At 37.3% G+C, this 26,418-nt stretch overlaps 1 protein-coding gene across 1 annotated transcript in view; it reads left to right on the forward strand.

Annotated features, from left to right (window-relative positions):
• Positions 1-26,418, forward strand: part of CPED1 (cadherin like and PC-esterase domain containing 1) — a 154,828-nt gene that overhangs the window by 80,026 nt on the left and 48,384 nt on the right. The gene's annotated exons all lie outside the window — the stretch shown is intronic.

The raw sequence follows: 26,418 nt of genomic DNA on the forward strand, positions 1-26,418 counted from the left end.
TGGTTTCTGTTCATACAGTGGTATAAATTAGGAGAACCTGGGTCAAAGCTAGTGTAGAGTAAGTTTTGATGAGATTAGAATCTGAGTTCTAAATCCTGTAATTGTATGAAATACAACATTTACACAGCTTTTGGCTATACATGTGGGTTCAGCATAAGTACCTTTCACAATCAGCATGCATTTGAGAGCTCCAAGTTAAATAGTTGTTACTTTGGTCAGCCAAAACCTTACCCGTCAGAGACCTGTTCTTTACTTGTAAGACAACAGTCCCTCAGTACCCTGTGGCAGACAGACTGCAGTTTTTATAACTATATATGCCACTGGAGCCATGGAAATTCTCTTACCAACAGAGATATTTATGATAATGGTGTGTTTATCACAGTTCAAGACAAATGATACTAGATTATTTATGAATGAAAAGTGTTTATTCTAGAAGACCAACAAATACAATGAAAAAACCCGCTGATGATTCTGTAGGAAGGGATGACTGTAGCTTAGATCATATTTGTCTGAAAATAAGTCTGGGTATACAAAAAACATACTCTCAAAAAATAACAATCTGTAGGAAGAAGTGAGTTTCTTGAATGAGAAAGGGTGAGAGTCTGTCCCATACAGCAAAGGACCCCTCCTTATCATGTGGGGGGGGCGGGCGGGGGGGGGAAGGGGCTTAGGCTGAACTGGACTCAAATTTGGAATTGAATGAGAGAAAGGAACAGTGAAGCTTTCAGTTAGTGAACCTGTGGTGATAAAGGGATTCTTCATAAGATAGAAGATCTGAGAGACAGGTTGGAGCAGAGCTGTTTGGATTTTGAAGTTTGAGGACTAAAAGTTGATACTTTATACGGTGGGCAAAGAGAAGCTGGTAGAAAGATTCACAGAAAGAAGTGACATGGTGAGATAATTGTCAAGGGTAACACTTTTGTCTGTGGGGTTTTAGACAGACTAAAATGTTTGGTAGGTTGATTCTAAATATTAAAGCATCCAGGAAGGAATATGTTTCATCACAATTAATTCTGGAAGCATGTTTTTAAAAAAACATATTGCTGAGACTGTCTTTCCTGTTTATGTCAAGCCTCTAATCCTGTCTTTATTTATCTTTATGAAGATCTTTATATATCAATATATCCTTTTCATAAAACATATTCCCATTCTCCAGTGCCTTTCAATATAGTGCAGAAGAGGTTAATGTAACTAGGGTGGGAGAAGGCAGAGCATTTTACATGATGGGACAGATCAAGAGGGATATTTTTTCTTGTGAAGAAATAAGCACTGAGGCTTACAACAGGAGCCAAAGAGATTATAAATGTTGATAATAAATTGTATGTTGACAATAATTATCTCAATCTGCAAATCAGAACTGTCACAGAAAATACATGTAGTAGTCATAGGTTACTGACTGCTGATCTGAATTCCTGATTATGGCACTGTCTGACACATTTATTGTCTCTTCACTTACTCTTATAAATTCACAAGGTCAAGGACCATCTCCCTGCTCTGTGTACTGGCTCAGGACTAGATCTAGTAGTTGCTACAGTATTACAAATATTAATAAAAACATATATCCCTAAGATTTCAATTCAGGTGTACAGCGAAGAGCCTGACACCTTAGGTGTGAATTAATATGAAAAGGAGAGTAGCAGTAGGTGGAGCTGGTATTATACTGCTGGGAAAACACTGGCTGGGAAGGTGTGAGGAAAGCCCCTCTTCTGCCCCAATCTTGGGCATGTATCTGTATACAGGAATAGGAATTCAACCTCTTACACATCCTCCCACACCAGAGTTTACACTATTCTTAATATTTTATGATAACATTTATGAGGCTGAGTATAAATCTTTGAAGCACTGTCAAGGTAAGGAGATCTAGAATGATTAAAATGAAAAGTGTTTTAGAAGTTTCTTTTGATTGAGCTCAGCTTTCTGCTCATATGTGAATAACTGCTTTCTAATTAAATATAATTGTTCAGAGCTAGGGAGGACTTCAGGAGTTAAGAGTAAAAATGAGATGAAAAGCATTTTTGTGGTATCTAATGAGGACAGTGAAGATACAGTGTGAGATTTTAAAACAGCATTTTTTTAGGTATATTAAAGGCAAACTTATCAGAGACAGTACTGTTACATCTTCAAAAACAAACCAAGGCTGGAGCTGGAAATAGAAAAGGCATTCTAAAAGACTCAAAAGACTGCCTTTTCCCCCTATTTTCTAGAACAAAATTTACTCCCTTTGGTTTAGAGTGTGATGGTTTTTGTCAATAGAAGACTTATGCCTTAAATGTCATCATTACGTTATGCTTTTCATACCAGAGAACGTTATGCACCCTTGCAGAGTGGGTTAATACTCCCTGATCAATGGCATGAGTTCTTGTTCTCTTAGTAACAAGACACCTGTTTCAGGAGCAAAAGGATAAATACAGCATGAACCAATGGAGTCTCCTTTGGACACTTGACTAGGCACAACGGGGATCACGCATCAGGAGAGGAGGGTCACTGACAGTGGTGTGGTCTTTCTCACAGAAGGCTGCAGTTAAAATTCTAATCCAGAGGTTTTTTTTCCTGACTTTCTTTTATGTTTAATCCCATTAGGATATTCAAGTTTCACTGCAAGCTGATACCATAAGGAAGGTTACAATAAAAAGACAGAGCTAGGGATGTTGTTTCCAGTCTTCTAACACTTCTCATGCATTTGAGTAATCCTGGATTAATTTCAAGGCTATTGAGTTAAGAATTGTGTGGTTCCAAGCCTTGCAGCCTCTAAAAGGACAAAATTATTGTCCTTTCTCCTTTTTGATAGCAGTTATATCTTCATTAAAACCAAATTTTTAGGAGATAAACTGGTATCACCATAGCACCTTCAGAGGTGTCATTATGTGTTTGCATTCTGTCAGTATTGTTTGGGCTGCAGACAGAAAGGTTGTTGGTTGGTGCTTTAACTTAATTGCATGCAATTGCTGACAATATTCAAAGTAAGTGTCCTTGAGAGAAGCGGTGCCATTTCATTATACCCTGTGAAGTTATGACACCAAGACAGGCAGAGTACAAAGCAATCAGGAAAAAAACAGGCAGTTCTTAAGACAGGGGTACCAACATTAACCTCAAGTGAAAGAGCCCAAAGATACTCACACATTTTCACAAAAGACAAAATATTTTATTCATTTTTGCATTGTCTGTTATCTTTAAAATGCAAAAGGCTTTATCTGTGTATTATTTGAAATGTTTGAATGCTACCTCTTTCATTGTTAATCTTTGCTTATCTGCAGTCATGGAAAGTAACTGGTGATGTGCTTACAGAACATTCTTTGACACTGAACATTTATACCTATAGTGTCCTGCTGCCGTATGTTAATATTTTTTGTGTATTTTCATAATAGAGTTACTGATTTGGTTTAGCTTTTGCATTGTGAGTAATGGATACCTAATATTATATATTCTAGCTAATGTTATATATTATATATATTTTATATATGCATATCATTATCTTTGTCTAAGCATTTGCATAAAACATGAAAAAGTGCCTTCCAGAATTAGTACAGTGCAGTGGATGTTCTCCAGATGCTCTGCCTGTTCTAAAGCTTTTTCAGGTTTGAGAAATGAAATAAGAGGAGATGCTTTAAAAAGTTCCAGATTTTTATATGAGAACACCTTATTCTTAACTACTATTATTTCTTATCAGTTTATAAACCCTTCATCATATTCATTTCCTAGAGTCCAGGTAGCATGAGAAGTCTAACAGAGCCAATATGAGATAGTTACATAGCATTGTTGATTGTGTAACACCAAATCTGCTAGGATGCAGCTGGAAACAAGGTGAAGGGTTGTTTCTCTTTCTGTCTACTAAATTCCATTGACTAAAATGCAGTTAAGACCTAAACCTAATATAGTAATGATATTTAACTTTGCTATAGTCTTTAAGGGGTAGGGATGAAAAGGTCCTTTGGAAAGGAAGAAGACTTTAAAAAAAAATACCATCAAAATAATTTCATTTTCTTTGTCATCTAAGTTATGAAAATACATTTTTTTTAGTTTGGGATAGGAATGTCCTGAGTAAAAAGTGTTTTTACTTCATTTTAAATTGTGTGCTAGTACAGATACAATGTTTTTCATACCAGATAGTACAAATAAAAATGGCATCAATTACAGAAACATGAATTAATACTCTTTACATAGTGCTTTGACATAAAGATTTCAAAGAACCTTGCAAATATTAGACAGCACCCAGAAAAAAAATCTTGTGAGAGAAACAGAGAATTTGTCCTGTAGCAGGACGGGCTTGAAGCACATAAGTCTATTCTGTATTTCCTCTTAGCTGCGTTAGGTTCAGTGTGTCATTGTCACAAACTACCCATCTCTTCCATCCTTTGTACATTGTGAATGCCAACTGCAGACTTGCAGGTTTTGTAGTACTCAGTGTGGAAGCAGCTAACCTTTGTAACTTTGGCTCTCTTGCTTGAAGGCACACAGAAAGCATATCTCTGGAAGTGAATATACTGCCTAATTATATCAGCAACCAGATTATATCTTATCTGCAAAGTTAATTTACTTCCCCATTGAGGGGGAAAAAAATCATTATAGAAGCAATCATGCGTTACATTCTTTAGTCTTATCTAGAGCTGATGAGATTTTTTTCAGTGCTTTTGAGGTTTTCAGAAAAAAAATGCTCAAAATTGACAAAAAATAGTTTGAGTCCCAAATTTTGTTTTTCTTCTTTCTTTTTTTAAAGTTTTCTCATACAGAAAAAATATAAAGAAAAGCAGATACTTTCTTCAAAAGGTGTTTTAATGAAAGAAGGGCTTTCCCGCTGAAAATGTTTATCAGCATAGCTGCTAATCTAGAGATAATAGCTGTGGTGGAGTCCAGTATGGTAACTCTGTTTTCATGGAGGGGAGTGACTGGGACCAGCAAAAAGCTCAGTCATTATAAGAAGTGAAATACTCAAGCCTCTACTTTGGCTTTTCTTCAAAGATACTGATGAAAGCATAGTATGACAGTCATTTTTCCAGGAGCCATGGCAGCTTAAGCATCTTGCTCCCTGCCTGCAGCTACTCATGAACCAGATGGGAGAACTTTTTTTTTTAAATGGAGTTATTTCTAGGATAAGATTCCCAGTCTCTCCATACCAACACACATGCTGGCACAATTGAAAGGGGTAGGTGCAGAGGCAAGAATGAACATCTGGGCATAGAAGAGTGGTAGTGGGTGCTGTGTAAGCCAGTTTTTTGCTTTCTTTGTGAAAGAAATTCACATAGACATACGGCTTTAAGGCATTTGTGAGCAAAAAGTTAGAGCTGTAGAGAGAAGGCCAGAGACCTGATTTCAAATAAGGAGGATCTTTGTGTCCAGAAACTGAAAGAGTGATTTAGTGGTGAAAACACACTATACACTAGAAATATTTGCATTGATATTAATCTCTTAAATAAAGCATAAATTATTTTGGTTTTGTGTGTGCCTACAACCACTCACCAGGAAAGACAAAGCAGTGCTCACATAACCTAGAGAAGACCATATGTAGAAACATGAATACATTGTTAAATTGGGGACATTTCAGATGAAAGCAACAAGATCATTACAGAGCTAATATGGAGAGACTGCCATATAAGGAAAGGTGAGGGCTTACACCTTTGGCTGCTGTACATCAGCATGGTTCAATTAATTTCAGGGGAGCAATTCCAAATTATGCTGATGGAGGATCTGTCCTGACAGAAACACATGGCTAAATTTTGTTCCATTATGTATGCCAGGCAATGTTAGTGAGTGAATTCACTTGCATAGCAGCTGCTGAAATAGTTTATTAGCTCAAAAATTTTCCCCAAATATACATGGTCAAATGACAGCTGAGGAAAACCTGAAAACTATTTGAAGGGATTTTTTAGGCGTTTAAAAAACAAGAAGGTATATAATCATCATCCACTGTAAGTGTAAGGTGCACCCTTACAAGCACCTAAATGCAGGAATACAACATACTGCTCCTAAAGAGCATGCATACAAAGATATAAAAGGAAGAGGTGTAAATCATAAATACAATGAGATAATTTGCAAGGAAGGGGCTAATTTCTGTATACATCTCAGAACAAAATATTTCATTAAGTCAGCATACACTGGCTATTTCAAAATCATGAAAATTTACCTTAGAGCTTCATCCTGTATCTTCAATAGGCTGTGCCTGACTCAGAGCATCATCCTGCCCTTCTGCATTCTGGGAATGTCATGTTACAGAGCCCAGCCTTTGAGGCTTACATCAACCTTGGGTCTGCTGGCTGGAGAAAAGCATATAGTCTTCCAGCTTATTGCATTTTGCTTACAGTCCTAGTTTTATACTAGTTGTGTGTAGTCTTCTCTATATAGCTAAGTATCCTTTGTAACATATAATGCAAGATTAATCCCATATACTCTACAGAGAACTTCTCCAGAAGTAACAGTCAGAGACTGAAGAGAAGGGATGTTTCTGTGCAGCATCTACATTTGTCATTATTACAGTGGGTGCCATGTTTGTACACTGCAAATGGTCTGTTACACAGATTACTTTGATGAATAACTTGCCACCAGTGAGTGCTTATAGAAAAGCCACATGAATACTGATTCAGTGATTCAATGATTTTGAGCTAATAATGACTGACATGACATCAGCAAACTCATTTCATTTATGATCAGTAGCCAGAGAAAGGATTAGGCTGCTACAGTAATTAGCCCCTTAAAAGATACTCTTTTTTTAGGCAGCTTTCAGCCTTCCTTTCTCCTATGCTACCCTTCCTTGAGCAGCACTGCTGTAATTAAGAGTTTCCTGAAACAGCAATGATCTTGCTCTTACTCACCACTGAATTTACTGACACCGGCCAGTTTTGCTTGCAGCACCTCCTGCCTCAACGATGGTGTTTTTTCTTTTTTCTTCTTCGTCTTCCTTTCCCTCGTCTGCATGCTTGCATTTCAGTGCAGCCTTCCCAGGAACATCCCACCATCCCAGACATTCAGTTAGATGACTTCTCACTTGAGGGATTATTTTGCTGTTATTCTGCCATAGAAAAATATCATTAGTATATCATTAAGGGACGAACAAAGCCATAAAAGATAGACCTCAATGACCTGACAGCAATTCCATTCTTTCATGTGTTCAGGCTGTTCTCACCCTTCTTACAATTATTTATGTCATCCCATGAGCATGCTGATACTTTACAGGTACAGAAGATGAAGATCTGCCCAGGAACCAGCTGACTAGAAGTTCACAATTGAATGTTAGAGTCAAATTATAGCAATGTGATGGCAATTGGTGAACCAAATCCCACAGGCAGTGGTGGGGTGTGTGATTGGACGTTTAAGCCTGACAGATACCTTGCAATACCTGCTACCTCCAGTGTTGCAGGATGCCAAGAGGAGGAGATACAACGTAGATACCAAGTTTGATCCCATTATGACTGCTGGTACTGATTGGACTAGACCCAGGTTTTCTGATTCCCGGTCTTTAACCAGAGAATTGAAATCTTTTCCTAAATAATAGCAGTGAACCATTGTGGGCGACTGTGAATGGAGACAGACAACAGTAGACATTGGGTAAGGAATCCTGCTCCTGGGAAAACACTGTACTCTGGAAAAAGCAGATCAAAAACCTGTTTTTTTATAGTTCTTCTTAGTTATGGTTTTTGTGTGTTTTAAAATATCAGGCAATGATCCAACATATTTCAAATAGATTTTAGCTTACACTCCTTTTTGCTTTTATTTCAAATGATTTTGAAATAACAGAGACCCAATAACATCATTGGAATCAATAATATTTTGCTAGAGAACTGGTAGCTGTAATTTCTGTAGAAGATCCTATGTAACACAGGCTTTTATGTGCTTATTTCTTCCTATTTCCTCTTCTTCTCTGCCCCCCCCCCGCCCCCCAATCCCTCAGTGATTCTTCCATGCATTTCTGCACTATGGTCCAGCTTGGGCAGGAGAGGTATCGAGCAATCTGATGGACTGATGGTTAGTGCCTTTTATGGAAAAGAGACTATGTGCTTGAATCCCCTCAGTCTGAGGCCAGCTGTTTGGGAAGAATCCTGACCCAGCATGGCTAACCACAGGAAGGTCTTTTCCTTCTGGCTAGCTCCTACATACATGAGAGAACTGCTGGAGTCAGGAGCCTGATCAAACATAAACAGCTCCTAGCATGCAACCCTGAGTCAGGTGCTCTTGAAATGCACCCTATGTACTGTACTAGTGATGACTAGCTGGCTCTGGGCACCTCCTCCTCAGTGCCTGGGGTCACTGAATCACCTCGTGAAGGCACCTGAGATTTCTGGAGAGAAGTAGATGGTGATTCCCTTGGGAACTCTTACCTACTATGTAGCAGCTGTTGTTTTTCCTTGATTTTATAGAGAACCTAGCTTAGGCCATCTGAATCACCCTGGTGGGCCAAGTACATACTTTTCAGGCTTTGCATTGCCCAAATTAACTGCCTTAAATTAGGGAATCAGAATCTAGCCCATAATTTTTCTGTGCTGCCATTTTGAACTGTACAATATCAGGGTGTTGTAAGAATTAATTCTGTAGTAAAGTGTAAAGTGCTTAGAGATCTTTGGATGAGCTGCATAAGTATGAGAACCACAAAGTATGAGTTGAGCAGTTCTCCTTTACCAGCTTCAGAAAATGCAATGACATGTTTAAAATACAGTTACAGAAGAGGATGGGGAGAAAGAAAAGGTCATCCAAAGTTTCAAAACCTCACTGGAACATTTAGTTTATATTTTGGGTAAATGGTTGTGTCAGCATTTGTATTCTTTCAACATGCTTGATTCTTGGAGAGAAAGTGCATTAATTAGAGGTAATTTGCATTGTATGACGACACAGAAGTCACTGCAACTGTGGTCAGACTGCCAGTTTGTAACTCACAGACAAATCAATACATGCATTTAGGCAAAGTATTTACGAAATATTCATAATAATGTTACTATATGTTTCACATGCACCTGAATTTTTACATATACTCATTTCAGTTTGTATTGGAGCAAAAGTTGTAACAGTAAGGTTAAACTTCAGTAGATCTATGTGACACACCAGGACTCTGTGGTACTTTAGTTACATTTTTGTGTGTGAATGGTGGCACTTGTGAAATTTCTGGCATGACTGTATAGTGCCGTGGAGGCGCTTAGGCAGGCTCTGAGCAAACCAGTGCAGGTAGAGGGAACAGTGTTAGTGCTGCATGGCACCCAGGCCAGTCAAACTCCATGTTAATTTGTTGTCACATTTTCTGGTACCTGAGCTTATTCTGTCTACAAGACTTTCTGTCATGCCAGGTAGACATGCCATAATGGTTGCACAGTACAACTGTCTAGGGCAAAGTTTAGGGCACACAAAGGTTGCACAGTGCTTAGTGAGTAGTTGTGTAAGCATTACTCAGCTCCTCCAGTCCTGGGACTCTCCAAGCAGACTGTTATCTGGACTTGGTAACAGCTTCCATAGTCATTTTGTGATGTGTGTAATAGTGGAGTAAGTGAGAAATATCCTTAATACAAAACTCTTTGAACAGGGTAAAGACTTCCATTGACTTCAGTATACTTTGGATCTGACCTAACTAAACTTATTTCATTGGAGGCCATTGTTAGGATCTGGGGTCGAAAATGGGTCTGCAGAGAAGATATTATGCCTGCTCTTGCATCTCCAGAAATAATAGCTGTACTTTGATCATCTCAGCTTCTCATACCAGTGGAAATTGTCTGCGACATTTTGCTGTTAATGGAGTAATGGCAAAATAAGGTCTAGTAGCAGATACAGGTTGTTATGAAGACGATATAAAAGGAAGTATGACTAATGAGTCATCATAATGACTCGATAACTCTTCATAGTAATTGACCCAGTCTTTTAATAATGATTTTATAATTCTGATTTGGTAAATGAAAAGAAAGAAAGGGTAGTCAGCCATATGGCACAATGAAACAATGGAGACTGCAGTGATTTATCGCTGGGCTGTGTGAAGACTAACAGTTCTTCTAAATTTGAAATTCAGATCTTTTGTCTCTGTGCATTAAGTTGTTAAAGAAAAAGAGGTTGTCACATAATTGAGATCCTCCCCTAGGTTGCATCATCCTGCATAAAGATTTGACCAGTTCTGTTCTCATTGAAACAGTCAATGCAGGCCACCTTGGCACCAAGGGTAAGTAACTTCCCAGCACTGCCACCCAAAAGCAAAAAATGGGAAAATCCCATATACCAGTGAAAACTTGGAACAAAACTGAGCCCTGAAGATTTATCACAATATAGGGCAGTCCTTGTATTCTGAAACTGTCGTAGACAAACTGGGAAATCTGGTCATCCTCGTTTAGATGCTTGAGAAAGGGCATGCTTCATGATGGAAAATCATAGGGGTGTTTAGCCTAATGTATCTCTCCAGTGCTAATCAAAGTAGTTGCACCTAAGTCAGAAGAAGCACAGATATATCTATAGAAAACTTGTGGGAAATGAGAATGCAAGTTTCTTTCTAAAAGCTCAACAGATAAATAAGGAAATCATTATCCCTGATTATTATACTTTGTTCCTCAGGAGATTGGTGTTATTGTGGAAAGTTCTTAACTCAGACCCAAAATAGAAAGTTGTTTTATTTCTTAGATAGTTAATCAGATTCCTTTCTGTGTAGAGTTATAAATATCTAAAACAGTTTTTACTGTTTTATAAAGCGCTGGTATTGGCCTATGTTGTACATACTTAAGATAGTTAATGTGTGCCTAATCATAATTTAATAGGTCTGGTTTCATGTTTATTTAAGAATGCGTAAAAAAGCAACAAAATGAATCATTGGGAAGTATTTACTAGGAAATAGGAGCCTAACAGCATAAGGACAAGCTTCTGCCAAAGTTAGGAACCCAATCCTCTATCACTCTTGTTCCTTTTGGAATCAAGGTAAATATAAAACACAGCCACCAATATAAGACAAGGAGTGACTCGGATTTGAAACACTCAGTTCACTTTGTAAGTATCTTCACTGAGAAAATCAGGTTCACAGTATATATCCATTGTTATTTCATTAGCCATAAGATCATCTGTAGCCTAAGGAAAATCAGTATCCTCTTTACCCATCCCTCTATAGTGTTTCAAAGCTGAAATCCAGGGCATTCACTATTGACTATTCAATTCTGTATCCCTTTCAGCTCACCTCAAGTACTGCTCTCAAATTAATCAGAAAAAATAAAATAGTCTGTTGAATTTTCCCATTGATGATACGACAATAGAGGTGAAAGAAGAGCTTTAGTATGAAGCTTCCTAAGTGTTAACAGATCATGAGAGCTGGCAACAACTGCTGTGCTGAGTATCCTAATCTGCAAGCAGTGCGCTGACAATTCCACAGTGATGAGAAGAGAGTGTTTGGTGTTTGGGCTGTGGTCACATTTGCCTTTCAAGTCATTTGGGCCTCCACAACGCACTTTGTGGGAGACGAAAGCTAATGCAGCTGCCTTTGCTAATCAGTCAGTATGACCCAGCCCCTCAGGGAAGCAGGCAAAGGCAGATATGTATGGAGACACACAATCCTTGCTGATTAACAGTGAAAGCTGGTAAAGTTACTCTCTAAGCCTGTCTAGCCCATCAGCTCCAGAAATGTAATTTAGATGATTATCTACATGCCCATTAAGCCTTGTGACCCATTGCTAGTCTGTTTGAAGTCTGCCTGCTTAAACTTGCTAATAGAAAGAATAGAAGGATTAACTCAGAGGTCATGAATAAGAGAGCAGCAAAGAAGATGACAAAAAAACAGAGGAAAACTTCCTACTGCATGTATTTGGTAAAGAGAAAGGACTATAAAAACACGATCATCTCAACAGATACTGTTACTTTATGGAGCAAGTGAGCCATGTGGAATTCAGACCCTTTCACACAGGTTTTGGTGCTTTCAACCTATTTTGTTTAACTGTACAAATATAGTATACTACCTGTATGATAAATCTTGTCAAGATAGGTGGTTACAGAACATAATGCAACATATTGTAGGAGAGCTTGGAATGTCTCATCTATGAGAGATGATCCTGATTTTGCTCTGGGTTACAGTGTGAAGAAATAAATCAAGAAACATTTAATTTAAATCAGTCATATTAGAGAAGTGGTAGTCAGGTCAGAATCAAGGCTAGCCTTTTTCTCTTAGCCAATAGCACTTTAGGGTAAGGACTTCCAGCCATTACAGTTTCTTAAAGACAATGAAAAATTGACCCAGTGGAATTATTTTTGAGTTAGTTAAGTTGAAATAAATACAAAAATTTATAATGATCTGTTGCATAAATTAGTCACAAGATGTTACAATAAAAATGATCACCAGTTCAAACTAAATTCATACAGAAAAGGTGGGATTCATTATAGAAAACAAAATAAAATGCATGAATGCCTAAGTAAGTGCATGTAGGTTTGACTAGCTACTGGGATAAAATGATCCTGACCTTTCAATGGAGTCTGAAAGACATTTACCCACTTTTGTGTAACTTTCTAGTATATACCACCATCCTTGGAATGAACGCTTGGCCTTTTGCTGAAGATACAGTCAGCCTACTTGCTGAAAAACAAGGGCTAGAGGCATATCTTCCTATACTTCAAAGAAGACAAAGCCATTTCACTAGTCCTATTTCTGGTTTCTTAGGTTTTGTAACATGAGGTCTCTTTATTCATTATTGTTGTTGTCTATTATTATTATTATTGTTACTGCAGGCTACTTTGCAATACTTTTGGCAGATTCGTTTTTTTCACTTTCTTAAAGTGATTTTTGTTGATATAGTTATGTTTCTCATTTTGTTTTATTGTGCTGAACCAAGCATATATTCCAGCTGGAGTCTCTGTACATCTCAGACTCCTTTCATTTGCACTGAGAACTCTATATGAGAAAGATAAGAATATGCTAGTGGGAAAAATTGAAACAGTATTCAGTGCTGAGGCTATTAATTTTAGAACTTTAGGTTTTTACTTAGGGTTTAGGTTTTTCGGTGTTCTTAGTCATTTTGTGGCAGATACTGGAAACTCAGACAGTTGTTGCTTTGAAGCTAATGCCTGTATTTTGTAATGAAATGCATGAATTTTAAGATTCCACTGCAAGCATCCCACCGAAGCTGCATTGCATGTTAATCTGGTTAAAAATATTCAACATTAGTGTTGACCACAGTTGGGATCTTCAGTCAGAAACTATCAGCCATCATCTGCTGACCACACTGGCAGCAGTTCTCATCTTGAAAAATATCTTTTCCCAAAAGCTTTAGGAAGGATACAAACTTCTATTGTCCATCCTGAGTCCTACATTGGACATCATTTGCTCAGCTGCTTGCAACCAGACTGCTTCAGAGGACAGAAGTTATTCATAAATCTCATTCCATCAGTGTTGTCTGAAAAATACAGTAGATGCCAATGTCTTCTGGAAAGCCTTGTAGAAAACAGATCAAAGGCTTCTGGAGTTTATTTGAGAAAGACCAGTTGTGAGTGGCTTAATGTCTGAGCATGGCATGGAAAGTGAAACATGCATGACAGTGAGCCAACCATACACAGAGGTCTTCTAGGCTTCAGTAAAGAATTCGAGAAGTAAGAGTGGTACAGGTGGACTGATGTCTCATCCTGTCATTCTATTATTCCTTTGCCTGTAAATGAGCATTGCCCCCTATATCTAACCCTCTCTAAAAAAAGGGAAGATTTCTTGTCAAGGAGATTATAGAATATAGCCTTCTTTGTTTACATAGTGAAGTGCTTGCTGAAGATACTTTATCTTCTCAAGACCATTTGGTTTAAAGGCATTATGAATCTGCATAATCCACTTTAATTGTGGTCAGTGTTATGGCTAGCAATTCTTCTTTGAGATATTCTCAAATCACACCCTTCAGTGTATTCATGATTCAGGTATGAGAAACTGGATAATTTTTTGATAGAATTGTCTGTTTAGGTTATGCCTATACTTCCTATGCACTGCATATGCCTTGATTTATAATCTACTTGGAGATAGCTGCAACATCTCTCAATTCTTGCCTATAACAGGTTGGAATACAAATAGTGCTTGTGCTTTTCTGTGAAATCATTGGTCTTGCATTTTTGGGATTATTTTATATTCATTTTTTCCCATTCTGGTTGGAAAAAAAAGAAAAAAAAGAAAGAAAGACTTGCCACTCTGCAGAGGGCAGTTCTCCATCCATTGTAGTACAGTGCAGGCTCTCCACACTAAATAGCTACCCATCATTCAAATCCACCGTGCTCATCTCCTTTTTGAATGATCTGCCTGGGAAAACGGCATCGTTTGGACCATGTATTTGCCCATTCCTTTTCAAGAAGGTGCTCGAGTATAAGAAGGCCTGGCTCAAGTTATTGAAGTTGGAGAACTTACCATATCTCATATCTATGAGAGCATCCTAGTAGGGATGAGCCCAGTGTTTTACCAGACAGAGAGGGAGAGAGGAAATGGGAAGTGACTGCTATTATCAATGGTATGATAGATCGGGCCTATCAGAGCTGCTAAAATACAGCAATTGGATCATAGGATTGTATAGATAGAAGAATGTTCAGATTTTAGGTGTAGATAGGTAGGCTTATGTAGGCCTATGGCAAATATCCATCATTTAAAAAGCTTAAATTTTCTCTAAAGATGAAAAAAAAAGGAGAAACCTGGTTAAAAATTACAAAATGCAAAATGTTAGGTAAACTTTTCATTTTAGCAATATCTTTTATTTCCACTAGTTCTATAGGGTTTTTGTAATGAAGTAGCCCATGGTTAACATCTTCTTTAGAAGTTATTGAGGATGAAAAAACAGCAGTAAACAAAGAAAATATAGTTTATGTTTCTCATGATTAATGTTTTTACTGATGAGTAATCTACAGCCTCATTGCTAGCGAGACATGGTATTATGGACTGCTCTGTCAGTCACTTCATGATCTGATAAAATTGCTGATAATTTTTTTATGGCCAATTTACTTTAGCGATGCTGTCTCCATGCATCTACTGGTTCCAACTTTGTGTGGAAACACGAACACTGATGCACAAAACACGGACAAATTAGCTACTCTTCCTTCTCTTCTTCCTTCAGGTATACAAAGTACTCTGTCCCATGCAACTATGTTTTCAGCATGGATGACGAGTCCAACAGCAAAAGAATTCTTAGAAAAACCTCAAAGGGATTAAAATTTTAGAGAAGTGGCTACCCTGGCATCTCAAGGTGGGCGCTTCTCCTCAGTCAGCTCTCTGCTTATTGATCTCATTGGGATACAAAGCCAGGAGGCCTTTCCTGGCCATACCGTGCTCTGCTGGAAGCAGAGTTTAGAACTGCTTCCAGACCATTCAGACTGCTTAGCCTAAGTTCCTTGTAAGGAAAGAAAGTGCTTCAATAGGGAAGTTCAGTCTTTATCAAACTAAGAATACCCTGTTCCTTATGGAATGGATACCGTTAGACTCTTAACAAGACAACTAATGCCCTTTATGCCTTTCAAGATGAGATTAAGATCTCAAGAGTGTCATGGAGATGTTTGGTATCCATTGATGATATTTCATAAGAATCAAAATACTTTTTTATAGTGCTTCACTAGATATACTGCACAAATTACTGATGCAAATTGATAGAAAACTTCTGTATCTGTTGATCTGACTATCCATCTCACACGCATCTTTTCAGGAAAAGGATAGCTAGAAAACAATGGTTATCAGGAGTGGATTCACTTATGGTCAAGATCCAATTACTGCTTCTTTAGGAGTAAAATTACTTTAGAAAAAGATTAGGGAACCTTCTAGGGACTGCCATGTGAAAGGATCTAGAGAGAAAGGGGGGGACAATTCAGTTGCATGGATATGCACATCTTTTCTGATCAGGAACTCAGTATTACATCTCACCCTGAGCTGCTAATTACAAAGATGGGCTTGTGTCATACCTGCCAGTGCTTTGTAAGTGTCTAGTATGCTGGAGATCATCTGTATACCTTAGTGCACCAAGTGGCACCAGACACCTGTATTTCAGTAGCTGTATCAAACCCTGGATGTTTTTGACTCATCACCTGACACGTAAAGATAATTCTCATGTGACCTATTGTTGCTATATGAATTTCTCCTATGAAATATGTCATCAGAACTCAAGAACCCTATTGGTGCTCCTCCTGTTATCTCTCTCCACTGTGCCATACTATTTCAGATCTATCAGTCCAGTGCTTTTTACAGGGACTAAGCTCCAGATGAAAATTAAAGAAAAGATAGAGGAAAAAAATGCTTGAAGAGTATTTTTCATTAAAATAAAAACATTCCTATGTAAAATGATTATGCAGTTTTTCATAACAGCATTATCAAGAGATGCAGTGGTTGACAGAGAGGTTGCATGATTTCTATTTAGTGGTTGTTACTGCTGCTTTTTTTTTTTTTTTAAAGACAGACATTTGACACTTCCGAATTTTATGGTGAGAGAGTGTGGATGTGACGGAAATTGGTTCTGACATTAGCAAATATCTTTGGGAGCTGCCAAGTAAATTCTAGGCAAAAGAGAATGCTAATAGAATGCAGAAACTGAGCAACAATATGGTGATAACAAAAATACCCAGAAAATACTTGAGGAGAGCCTTTAATCCCCATGGCTTGTGAGGTTTCAGATGAAATATAAGAAGATTTAGAGCCTTTTTTGCAAGGAAGTATTCATGCTTCACTTCACACACTGTGGACATTTCCACTGAAGTCAGTGAGATAACTTGTTCTGAGTGATACCATATGTCTCCATCTTTGCAGGTCCAAAGTCTTAAGTAGAATTTATTAAGTCTGGGATGCGTATAATTGCATCCATGTTCACATTTGTTCAGTGCTGAAACAAGACAATCAGTACTTATTTATTCCTAAAACAGAAACATATTTGTGCTGCCTATCAATGCTCATGACTTTTGTCTTCTAATTCTTTTTGTTCTTTTTCATGATGACACGCTTTGATATTTATCAAGAATGACCTGTTATTTGAATAGGAAAAAATAATACTCATTTCCATTTTGTCTGACAGCTTTCTGTGTAAATATTTAATAGTTCATCAAGGCAGATTCCTTGATGACCCATTGATAAATATCCATATCCAATGATAAATATCCAATATTATCAATATTTTATTTATTGATAAATAGCCATCAATAAATATCAAGGAATTGCTTGTATATATATATGGGGCCTTAATCCTTTGAATCAGTTTTATGCTGGGATTTCCTGAAATCTTTACAAATTGATGAGGCATAATAAATCTGCTGGGGTCCTAATCAGAACTAAGAAAGAGAGAAAATATTCTCTTACTCCTTCATTCTTTCTTTTTGTCTTTCTGTCTTTCTTTCCGTCCATCTGTCCATCAATAACATTTGTATGAAGTTTTATTTGGGCAAATGGTTGTGGCAAATGCCTGTTAGACCCACAGTTGATGCCCCTTCACAATGAAAAAAACACTAGTCTACACTAGCTGTTAAATTACTGAGGCTTGAGAAAAATTTTGAGGAGGAGGAGACAAGTCAAAAAGGAAGAAGTGATGAGAGTGAGAAAGGAAATGAAGGTCAAGTATAAATCAGAGAAAGAAGCAATGAGATTTCTCACTCAGCTATTTCTCATTGATGTCTTCGAACGTGAATGGCTTAGATGTGATGATGGGACATAGCGATATCAGAGTGGAAAAGGAAGACGTAATTTCAGTAAGTACATCTGGTGTGCATGTACTGTTTGTGCATGTCCTCAATCAGAAAAGAGTCTTGGTATTCAGTACTGTTAGTCAAAGGACAGAGAAAAAATTAAATTTCTGTTTTGTGTTTTTTGTTGAAGTGATTAAGTCTTTACCTTGTAAGCATCATACTTGGCTAATTATTCAGAGCTGTGGCTGTAAATACCTCCTTCCTGGATAATTAGTTGTAGCAAGTGACATGGCACAAATCAGAAGCTGAGATTTGTTTGCATAAAATGTTTATAAATAAGTCTTGAATAGTAAACAGTAATAAATACATCTGCTTGCATTCATTTATGAACAGAAGAACAAAATAACTAACAATAGTTACCTTGCATGCACTTTTAAAACTTCTTCCTAAAAGCATTTTGCCAGCAGTATTAATTCAAATGCTTTCAACTATTCAATAGCTTTCTTACAGAAGAGAAAACAAGCATATTATTCAGTGAAAGCTTTGCCTGATCAATTGATGATTGAGGCATTTTCCTTTTTTTTAATAATAAAATACCTGAAAGTGCACCTTATCTATTTTATGTATTTTGGCAAATATGATTTTATGTTCTTCCTTTCCTAAGTTCTCTAGTAAACATAGAACTTTACTTGTCAGAAATCTACAGGATATTCATTTTTGTTATCAAGTCAACCACTCCTGTTACTGTTCCTTTTTGTTTGCAGTTAAATACTTCAAGTTTTCCCTCTGCCAAACCTTTGTATTCTTTGTACTGCATGAGTTAACAAGCCTAACCTAGGAGTAAACACAGCACCTGGAATCCTATAGGTGATTGTGTAATGAGAACAGAGGCTAAACTGAGGTCTTCATGAAGATCTGTAAATCCCACTATAGAATTTAAGAAAAATTATGCAGCAAGAATTATTATCAGCATATATATTTATGGCAAATCTTAGAAGAACATCAAAAAAGTGCAGATACACAATGCAAGATGTGCCTTTTAATCTTTACATTAAAATGTTAGGACATGACTTTTAAATGCTCTTAGAGGGTGTGGAAAGATTTAGATTTTTTTTTTTTTTTAAGTCAGAATTCGTATCCTGTTGCTAAAAACTTGAAATCCACATGAAAGTTATACACTGGGACAATCATGAGTACCTGGATCTGGATTCTGATTTAGAATCTGAATTCCCGTGCTCCAAAACTTGCAAGGAATGTGTACCTGGGCATTTTTGGCTTGACACTTCTCTGGTCCTAAGTACAGTGGGATTTGAATACAATCCTATTGTTTGGTAATAAATTGTAAATATCCTTTTTTTGACATCAGTCCTCAGGAGACACTTGTGAAATACTCTTATAGTAGCAGAATGTATAGGTCTGTTGAATACTAACACCATGGAACTGTTAGAGATACTGGGTTTAATGGTCCGCTCTAACTTTCTTTGCTTTCCACTCTTAGCTAATTCCTTATTATTCAATAATTACCTGGCTCTTGCACTGTCTGGTAGAGCTAGTGACATTATCCACCTCTCCCCTGTCAAACACTCCCCTCTTAAAGTGCCAGCTCCCCCCTTTCCCAAATTATCCTATTTAGAAAACAAGTTAAACTCTGATCACCTCTCAGCCTCCACTTTGAATGAAGACTGCTGCTTTGCTTCAGATCCGAAGAAGCTGAAAAGCTTCTTTCTCTTTTCTAATATTTCAGTTGGTCTAATAGAAGGTATTACATCTAACTACAAATCTTTCTGATATTGGTAGACCATCAAGGTGACAAGTGGCACTTTGTCCACCATTCTCAGTATGGGGGCATTCTCTGTATTCACCTGCACATCCTTTTAAAAATTTTTGATGGCTTGTCTGTATGAACTGTTGTAAAAATGCTCTGTGTTTATGATACAGGTACAATAATGCATTTAGGACCTGTCCTTTTTTCCAGTGCCAATGAATATATATATATCTTATGTCCACTATGAGAATTGCCCTACTCAAAATCTTTAAGGTTCCATGAGATTAAAAAAAAATGTATGTCATCATTATGGGAACATAACATATGTTGAGTGAATGATGATTCAGTCTTTTCCCAGAAACCAAAATTCATTCTCAGCAATAAGATCTCTGCTCTGAGTTTAAGAGTCAACCTGTATTTCTTCAGTCTGAAACTGAGCCAAAAAATGCTCATTTAACCTTAAAATGCCTCTTTTGGTATTCTATCATAAATGAATGTCATGGATTATTTCAGGGTATTGTTTGCAAGCACACAATTGTTGGATTTGTCTCTCATCCTGATGGAAAATCTGTAGAGGCAGCAATTAAAACACTGCTTGGAGGATCCTGCTAGTATGGCTCAAGCCATTCACTTAAACTTTGGTATTCTGCAAGCAGCATGACATTAAGCTGCATAAAGCACAAACCTTGGACTATTGTATTAGAGAGAGAAGTATGCATGTGAAGTCCCTGCCTGTGGATGTACAAGATAGGTCTCTGCAGTGCACATACCATATGCCACAAAACAAATGACAGGAACATATGTCTGAAGAATTTATTTGTTTCAGTAACCTTGAGATCAAAATACTCTAGATGAGTTACAGTGACCAAAGGAAAGTACTACAGTTGTCTCTACAAACAACAAGTTCACTGAACAGAATAGCGATGCAAGAAAAACATCTACAGCAGTAGATCTCAGCCCCTGGCAGGTGCACATATGCTGGTATTTCAGTATTTTATTTCTGGTATCCAAAGCTTCTTGTCTGTACAACAGTGATAACCTCTGCCACTGCTGCTCCTGTTCATTTGTGCATTCTCTGTTCCTCTGTAACATTTTGGCTGTTACAGTGGGTTAGAAAAGGTAACGCTCATATTTAGAACAAAACCAACAAAATAAAATTAATAACAATACAGAATTAAGGTAATTTGTTTTTCCTGCCTCAAGTTTTATGGGACTTAAGTCTTCTTCTCTGTTTCTCCCTCCTTTTTCTTTTTCCCTTCATCTTTCTCACTTTTATTGCTTCCTTTGAGAATTTTGCTTCATCTTGTTAGGAGGATGTAGACTGGTTGAGAGAATGAGGTTGCATTTTACTCTGAATAAGCCCATGTTCAGAGTCATCCACCTCTCCTTAGGGAGTGAGTTCAACATTCATCAGCTCAGCCACTAAGAAAGCTTGTGAGCTTGTAAGTGAAGCACATTTTAGGCTTCATTCTCATGAGCGTTCCTGTTCCACAGTGCTAAGAGGAAAGCAGATGTCATGAAAACCTTTAACTTGCAGATACATTGGATTTGTCCCAAACAAAACCGAAAGATGAGTACACAAGGCTGGAATATCCTCTTGGTCAGGTAGCGAGCCACAGAATAGAGAGAACCATTGTGCTGATGCCCTTTTATCCCTGTTGCAAAGCAGGGTTACTACACTCTTAACTATAACACCAAATCATCTAACATTTTAGGGGCTGTTGGTAAACCATCTACCAAGGGCTTGTAGAGCTAGGGTGTAAGAACACGATGGGTGAATCTTGGCTGGGCAGACACATTAGTTGTCCAGTTTGCTGGACTATGCAAAAATTGCTTGATCACAGGGCTCCTCTGCAGTTTGTTTGGCAGTTTGCAAGGACTAAGCATTTAGGCACTTACCAAGTCCACTCTCTCCTGGTGCAGGAAGAGGAATCACATTGAAAGCTTTTAGAAGCAGACAATTCCCAGTATCGCTTGCTCTCACAATATACAGACAGAGAGCAGCTGGTGTTATAAGGCAGTGCTTCTCCACTGCTCCCCCTCCCCTCCCCCCACTCCCCCAGTCCTTTAAGGGCAAAATGTACAAGACATCCATACTGAAGAGCAGCAGCTAAACAGCAGATAAAGAATTGCATGTCACAATGGGAGAAACTTGCATTATATATCACTATGTAGCGATTCTTAACTTGCAGTGGGTAAGATATAATGCCCCATTTCTTTGGTTTGGAAAGAATCTGTGCTGAGATATGGAAGGTACTTGACTGGCAGAATCAAAATCTTCAGTCCATTTGAAAAATACATGTTAGCACGTACTGATTTCAATTCTGCACCCAGCTGTGGCCATAGATTTCAGAGGGGTTTGGGCACATGACTAAGATGGATTTTCAAAACCAATAATGAACATGCAGCAGCCTTTTGTAATTATGTATGATGACCAATACATATCCCAAACTACATGAAGGCAAATTTAGGCTGTGAGACATGGGCCTTTGAAATTTCCTTCAGAGAAATTGGCACTGCACTGCACTTTGCATGTCAAAGAACGGAAAACAGTAGGATGGCAACACAGGAGGGCTTGGCACAGTTTATTGTCTTAATTTTACTTATATTCATGTGTTTCTTTTCTGCTAGGTTGCACGCTTTATGTTGATATTAGGAAGCAGTTTTCTGTAATCAGTTATAAACTTGCAGTTTTTTCTTAAGCTTTTATTTTTTTTTAATCATTGCAAAACAAGGACTAAGCTTGCATTCAGCTGTTGCTGTGCCATTCTGGAGTAACCTCACGGAAGTAACTGAAGCTATTGTAACTGAGTACAGACTGTAGGCTTGTGCATTTTGCAAAGCCTCTGGAAACTCTGGTGGATTGGAGCCAAAAACATAATTCATTGTTATTGCTGTCATTATGTGATGATTTTGCCACATATAATATCCCACTTTCTTAACGCAGTCTCTTAAATGCAAGACTCTGGGAATTTATATAATTCTGTCCCTAACTTTTGTTTGACTCTACTTTGGATAAGGTTGTTATATTTAAGACAAGGTAAAACGTATTTGTTAGATTTTCAGTCCAGTACTAACGTATTTGAGTATGATGAACTTTTAACACTTTACATAAGCAGTTCAAGTATTCAAGTTAGCTTCCAAAACAGGACTGAAGGCGTTGTAACACCTGACCTTGAGTCAGAAAAAATCATGAAAGACCGAAAGGTTTGTTCACTGTCTGAAAGGCTGAGACACTCCCCTTATGTAATTTGGCTGGGAAGCTCAGAATCCCCATTTGAAACTAACACAGCAGCAAAATGGAATAAAACAACTGTAATAACTTTCTGTATGTCTCTGGTTGTCTTTAGGAGTCCGAATAAACTTGACAGATATTTGCTGCTTTGAATGTTTGCAGTGTTAGCCATAGCTCTGAAACAGAGTCATTTCTTTTCAATTGATGGGTATTTCTTGGTCCTTGGATTTTCAGAAAGTTCTCCACCAAATTTAATACTTGGAGTTATTATATGTAATTAAATTCTCTATAAAAACAAACATGGACTAAAGAAAAATAGGAGTCCAGTAGAAGGCATAAAGAACTTTCATTCTCCACTTTGGAAATTTCTACAGTAAAAAGTGAGCAATTCCTATGGAAATTAATTGACACAAGGAATAAATAGGTTCAGAAATACTGATTTAGTGTCTTCTTTGGCTTTCAGAGGTCCTACCTTTACTTTGGCTGTCAGATGTCCAAAGAGACTTTTATTGAAGGCTGGGGTCAGCAGATTTTAAGTTTACCAAATTTTTTTTCTGATAAAATGAATCTTTAGACCAAACTTCCCTTTTCCCCCTCAAGTATCACCCTAAAATAAGATGAATAGCAGCTCTCAGTTTCTTACTCTTCTGTCTCTGGCCTAGTGGTTTCCTATCTTCTTTATTCTGAATGACCTTCTCCAGTTGTTTCTCAGTCTTTCTGCTCCACTTCTTCTCTCTCTGTTTCAAAAGAGACAGATTTTTTTTCCTTTCTCTCTGAAGAAGAATTGGCTTCCTGGCCTAACACTTCACTGGTGAGATGCATGGTAAGAGGAGCCATGAGGTGTTCATGGCTTTAATACACTGTGAGTGCTGATAATTCAGCTGTGTCTTCTCATCCTGAATGGCTGTTACCCTTCATGAAAAGTGTGACATGATCTCAAACAATTCTAGTAACTTCTGTTGATGCTCTTAATGGTTTCTTCTGACGAATCATATTCTGGTGAACATCCTGGATAAAATATCTAAGTGACTAGTCAGTTTTCAGAGAAACTTTTCATTACCAGTTTATGAATTTAGTTCTCCGCTGTCCCAGATCTGTATAATTGTCCTAAAGAAACAATGTTTGTATTTTGATCTCTTGTATAGCTGGATAATGGATTGATATATGAAGGGGTGATTCCCTATTACCTTGAATATCATGAGAACCTAACTTCAATTAATCACCTAATAATAATATAACTTTCAATCAATGAAAAATCCATTTATTTGGGATTTTATCCAGGACAGAATGTTTGCAGCATCAAACAGACATTCATATTTGTAACTATCTTTTGGACTAAATTATCAGTGAAGGACAGTGATCCTAGATGGAAACTCTAGGAGGAATTTCAAACACATTCAGAATTATTTAATTTTATAATAAATATTGTAATAAATATAATAAAATATTATTATTACATTACTGAGAAGTCTCTGTAGATTGTTCATTCCAGAAGAAGTTTGTACACTTCACTGGGACATCTTTGACTAGGGGTGTGCTAACCGAAAGGTGAGATTCTCCAGCTTTCTGCTATATTACTTTCAGTTTTTGCCATTCAGCTGTTTTGTACTGGCTCCTCAGCTGAGATGCAGTGACTTACTATATAAATTTTCCTAGACCATTTCAACATGACCAAGTTTGCTAGACTGAAGTACTTGGAATATAAAATAACTAGAAACCCTTGAAAAGTGAGTTACCCTGTCTCTGCCTGCTTTGACCCTCCTGAAGTCTCTTCCAGCCTAAGTTATAGCATGAATCTATGGGTCTAAGTTCCATGGGACTGATTAGTGCAAATGCTATTGAGAATATCTCAGATGCATTGACCACCCCACAATTCAGTTGAGGGTGCTGGGCACATTTTAGGCTAGAATCCATCTTTCAATACTTTAGTTTTTCTTTTGAACTTTTCTTCCTCAAAACACTGCAGTTCTCTACAGGTACACTGTTAAAGCTTGTCCTTTTTTTTCACTATTACTTAACTAGGAGCAGTGGATGTGGTCAGACATATCACTGCTTTCCTTCTGTTATTCCTATGAATACAGTTTTTCTCACTTCCTTTAGGTGTGTGCCCCATAGAATAGAGCAAAGAGTACTGCTAACTCCCACCACATCTATCATAATTTCACCTCTCTTCCAAAGTCTAAATTTACTGCAACACTTTCATTTTACTCAATGTTACAAATAGGATTTTGTGCCTGCCAGGTGGTGGTCACACATACAAGTGGATATAACCAATTAGCAGTCACCCCAGTTGGTGAACAAACTTCCTGTGCATTCTACACGTGGCTGCAGCTGGTTTTCAACCTCAGGACCTTTGGTATCGTAAAGCAGAAGCATCGTCTCCTGAGCCAGACTGAAACTCCTCACTGACCAAAATAGAAGGTGTGCTGAGTTTGCCTTGCTATGAAGTTAAATATGATACAGGGGGCATCCTAGTACTTTCCTACATATTAGTTCAACGGAGAAGAAGGAGCACATTTGCTACTATTGTTTTTCTGTTATGATACATATAAATTCTTTAACATTCTTATTTACGGTTTTCTAAACTGCTATTTATTTCCTGTATATTTTCTTCACATTCAAATTAAAGAGCTCATCATGCTTAGTACTGAATAGAACTTCGGAAATGAAGCAAAATGTAAGTTCACTTCTGCCCTCCTAAGGAGTCTCTATTACTCTGACATTGGAGAGGAGAGCTCATTAAGGTCCAAGGGCTTTCAAACTTTCCTTCATATTGCATTTAATCAAAAACTCCATCCAGCAGAATTTTACTTGCAGTCATATTTATGTGAAAGTAACTGGAACTAGTAATTAGTATCTTATTTGAATTAGTAATTTTTAATTTTTCAATTTTCAATTTTTAATTGAAATTAGCATAAGTAGTCTGGGGTTTTCTATTATCAGGTCTTTTAGTTTAATATCCTTTCTAGTTTAAAATCCTGGATTCAATTTTCTAAACCATTCTTGTTTCTTGAAGGAAAACTCATTCATGCCAGTGTCTCTTACCTATTGCACTGCTTTTGATTAATTTTATGCTCACATATCTGTAGAGAATTGCATGCTTTTGTCCTGCAAATTAATTCCTTTCTAATAATGGTTAGTTACGTATCCATCTGTGAAACAAAGGAAGATCCTACCAAGAAATAATAAATAGAAAACAAAAAAAATTTGCTAAAGAACATAAATTCTGTTCCTTTTACCCATCATTGTTTCTTAACATTTCACAAGTAATAGGTTATGTGGCTTTTCCCAAGCTATTTAGACGTGTTGTGGAGTGCCCTTCACTGGAAGATTTTAAAGAGAGGTTAGTAAAACAACTGCAGGTAAACTTGATCTCAGTTCAGTACTGGAGGATAGACTAGATGATTTCATGGGTTTCTTTCCTGCTTTGCATGTTTGTGATTCTCACAGCTCACATCCTTTTTGTAAAAAGCTGTACCATGCTACAATTAGTCTGGCCTAAACTGTAAGTAAAATGGAACTGTTTTCAGCTGCTAATGATTTGCTCTATCTATATTCCACATTTCTGAGTTTGAGAATGTCTTCTGTTCCCATTCAGTTTTAAAACAGTGAAACAAATGATAAATATAATTGTGAGATTTCTTATTGCTAGAAATCTTGCTCACAAATGCTTTGCTTTGTAAAGATAAAGGTCAAGAGGGTTTTAAACCAGGATGTTCCTTGCCAATTAAGCAACTTAGGAAGCAATTAATTGTAGCTAATATGATTTGTGATAGATGCCACCATGTGAACATTGAGACTTTTCCTTTTTTTTTTTTTTAATTCTAGTAAACATGCTATTATGGAATTATGTAACCATACATATAGATGTCGGGGAAAAGAA

This window comes from Apteryx rowi, unplaced genomic scaffold (genome assembly GCF_003343035.1).
Source record: "Apteryx rowi isolate R43461 unplaced genomic scaffold, aptRow1 scaffold_252, whole genome shotgun sequence".
NCBI lineage: Eukaryota > Metazoa > Chordata > Aves > Apterygiformes > Apterygidae > Apteryx > Apteryx rowi.